The following is a 4,217-nucleotide window of genomic DNA, read 5'->3' as shown; positions in this document are numbered from 1 at the left end:
GCAAAATTTACATTTCTTATAATGATAACATTTTTGGACTTAAGTGGAATAAGTCTATATCCTTTGACATCTTCAGAATATCCAACAAAAATACATTTTTCTCTCTTAGGTTCTAAGGCTTTATGTTTCTCATCTGGAATATGGGCCCATGCTTCACTTCCAAAAACACGAAAGTAACTTACATTTGGTTTAATTGACCTCCATGCTTCTTCTGGAGTGATATTCTTTAAAATCTTAGTAGGAGTGCGATTTACTATGCAATTTGCACAGTTAATTGCTTCTACCCAAAAATTAAGACTAAGTCCTTTAGATTGAAGCATACAATTAGCCATTTCCTTTAAGGTGTGATTCGTACTTTTAGCTACACCATTTTGTTGTGGAGTATATGGAACAATATGTTGCATTTGAATTCCATGCTCAATGCAAAAGTTGATGAATTTGTTGTTAACACATTCTTCGCCATTATCAGATCTTAGCTTAAGAATTTGATGTCCATATTGTTTCTCAACAAAGGCCTTAAAGGTCAATAACACGTTAAATACTTCACTCTTGAGTTTTAAGAAGTATACCCAAGTGCGTCTGGAGAAATCATCAATGAAAGTTAAGAAATACTTGTAGTCAGAGAATGAAACAACTGGAAGTGGACCACATAAATCACTATGCACAAGATGTAAAGGGGTTGAGGTGTGCCAAGAGGTAAGTTTTTCAAAACTATCCTGATGATGTTTTCCGAGTACACATCTAGAACAAACACCATCTCTACAAGATACCATAGGAAGATCTGTCACCATATTTTCTTTACATAGATTTTGAAGGGAGCGATAGTTTAAGTGACCAAATCGCTCATGCCAAAGTTTGCTCACTTCATCATTATGAGAAACAAATGCCGATGGAAGATTTGATGACCCAAAGTTGTTAAACTTATACAACCTTGTAGAATCATCAACAATGCTAATAGCTAAAATCTGTCTAGGATCTCTTAGGTCCTTAATTACAACATCATGACGTGAGAATTCAACGATTTTACCTTCACCTGAATGAGTTATCTAATATACAGATAGGAAGTTGCAGGATAAGGTTGAAACACAGTACATCATTAAATTGATCATTGTCTAGATGAATAGTTCCAGTCCATACGACACTAAGAGATCTATCATCACCAACATATATATCTTTGGTGTTATAATCATTTAAATAAGAAAACATGGCTTTGTTTTTGGCCATGTGATAAGAAGCTCCAGAATCAATGATCCACTCATGAGAATGAGAAGAAGAAGATACATTTAGTGCATAATCAGACCGAGATGCTTGACAACCACATGCAGAAAGTGCAATTCCTGAAGATGAAGTTGAAGTTGAAGAGTGCTCCAAATGGATGTTATGCTTCTTCATTGCTGCTTCCAAGGCTTCCATCTTCTTAAAGCATTTAGATTCTAAGTGGCCATCTCGATTACAAAAGTTGCAATGTCTATCAATCTTCTTCCCTTTGTTTTTATTTGCCTTATCATTTTGTTGAATTGATTTTTCATTTTGAGAATGAAATTGCTTAGGACCCTTGTTTGGTTTAGGACCATTCTTTTTAGGATACTTCTTCTTAGGATTCTTTGAATTTGGTTGTTGCTGGGCAGCTAAGGCTTTCTTAGAAGAGTTTCGAAGATTAAGAAAACCAAGATGTAAGAGTTTTTCTTGTTCTCTTATTAAAGAATTACAAAAGGCATCAAAAGAGGGGGACTTGTAGTCTTGTCCTTGAGAAATAAAGGCTTCTCTAGTAGAATGGAAGGTGGAAACAAACACAGAGTAGGCTGGTCCCAACTTAGTAAGAATATAATAAATAAGGCTACCATCTTCTTTCTTAACCTTAAAACCTTCCAAGAGAAGTCTAAGGGTCTTGAATTTGGACAAAAAATCTTCAATGGAAGAAAAATTATTTGGGTCTATGTAAGAAACTCATTTTCGAGTTGATGGGCTCTAATTTCATTTTTAATTCCAAAAACTTTAGTGATTTGTTCATTGCTTCATTAGGGGTATCAATTTCTGCGATATGGAATCTAAAGTCTGGAGAAATAGACATCCCTATCAACCCATGTGCTTGATCTTGCCTATTTTCCCATTTGGCTACCTTATCTTCATCTTTAGGTTTAGTTTATTGGCCTGAGGCTATTCTGTAAAAACCTTTACTTCTAAGTAAATCCACAATGTAGGACCACCGTTGGAAGTAGTTGGTGTTGTTAATAATAACTTGGCATGAACTTTCCATTTTAACAGAAACTGAAGTTGTAGATGTTGAAACTAAGTGTTCCAATGGAAAGATCTTGAAATATTAGGCCGATTAAAAAAAACGGCTCTGAAAACAGCTTCCAGATGAAGAAGTTATGGCTTTTTGAAGAAAAGTTGTTGAAAATGCCGACGAAATGCGTGAATGTGCGGAAGTGAATGATAGTGTTATATTTAAAAAAAATCCCCCCTTTCCAAACTTAATATAATTAGCTCACTTTAAAAAAAGATTTTATGTGACCCAATTTTATAAATAAGTAAAAGTCACTTTTACAATGGTACTTTATGAGCTACCCACTGAACTCAAGACCTCTATTCTCATAAAGTAACTTTGGACCAAGTGAGCTAGTTTAAAAGTTAGTAGTTTTTGGAAAAGAGGAAGGGGTTTTGTTTTATTTATTTATTTATTATTATTGTTATTTTTTTAATAGTCACTGAAGCTTTGGGGTGCATGCTTAGTTGAAAAAGCTCTTTTTGTCTGCAAAACAAAAAACCACACAACCCAACACGGACATACAAAAAAAATCAAACCTTATGGCTTGAAGTTAGCTTTTGCTAGAAACGAAATATTTTCCTCAATGTTTCTGATTTTTTGAGATCACACTATGGCGCGACAGAAAAGAGCATACGCATGAGAAAAATCCTTCCTTTCTGTTTCTGATTTGCCCATATCGCATAGAGTCGCAGGGAAAAGAGCATACGCATAAATGAAAGGTATAGATCAGGTAATAAAAAAACAGAGAGCTAAATAAACTGAAATAAACAGAGAGATGAATAATTAGAACTGCAAATAAACACTGTATACCTCTAGATCTTAAAAATGACGTAGTTAGGGCTACTAGAAACCTTTTCGCGTCAAACGAAAGGGTTTCCTCACTAAAATAGATGCTCCTAACACAATAGAGCAGTCCTTTCGGCCCGAAAGCGATCAGAAATGGTAGATCTAGGAAATGACAGTCGGATGCAGTTGTACCGGCTTTGGATTTGGATCACCAACGAATGCGACCCTCAAATAGCTCTGATACCATGTAGGAATTTACAAGGTAAGTTCCTCATATAGAACACCAAAGGGCACTGCTCACAAACAGATCACAGATCAATACACCAATATTCTTGACGTGGTTAAAACCCTCAAAGTGGGAAACAGTCCACGACCTGAGCCAACGCGGCCACTTTAGGCAATTTATTAATAAAAGAAAGAAAATTTACATAAGTTTCTCTCATGAAAGGTCACCCTACAAATGACCCTCCATGCTCTTTAAATAGAGATAATGGACCAATCAGGTGTTAAGCCACAGATCAAGTGTTGGTAATACCGAGGAGAGAATGAACTGTCGGATCACTTCATGTCTAGAACATATAGTGACCGTTAGATTGTAAGTTACAAAAGTACATAGTAAAGAAACACACTTTACCTAACTCTATACTAGACCAAGTTATGCTTAACTATTTCTTATGTGTCAGAATATCCTAACAATACTTCACTTGGTTGTTTTACCCTTGCATGGGGAACATCTACGATGAGTGGTCTTATTAGCCAACCTCTTAACCTTTACATGTTTTGGGTAGTTCCATCATGACCAAAACCAATTGTTATCCTTTTATACCACTTGTTCCTCCAGGTGGAATCATTTTTTAGCTCTTTTCAGACTCCAAAAATATGAAAAGATTGTCGAACACTTGTCTTTTCAAACTCGTAGAAGTAAATGAAAATATGTCTACTCAGTATAAGTTTAACCCTTTTCCGGAGTGAGATAGACTAGCTACAAAAAAGGAATACCTTAGTCGAACATGGCTAAGAGGTTCTCTTGAATATTGTTTTCTACCTTTTCAGATTCGAAAGACTATCTACCAAAATGGACCTTTGGAGTTTTCTTTTCTGCCTCTTTTTCAGACTCTCTAAACATGAAAACGATGTTGAGTTACCCCTCTGTCGGACTCAT

Source organism: Pinus tabuliformis, chromosome 8, assembly GCF_031772625.1.
Source record: "Pinus tabuliformis cultivar Carrire ecotype Pingquan chromosome 8, CPIR1, whole genome shotgun sequence".
NCBI lineage: Eukaryota > Viridiplantae > Streptophyta > Pinopsida > Pinales > Pinaceae > Pinus > Pinus tabuliformis.
The sequence above is the reverse complement of the archived record's forward strand: the minus strand, read 5'-3'. Positions refer to the sequence as shown.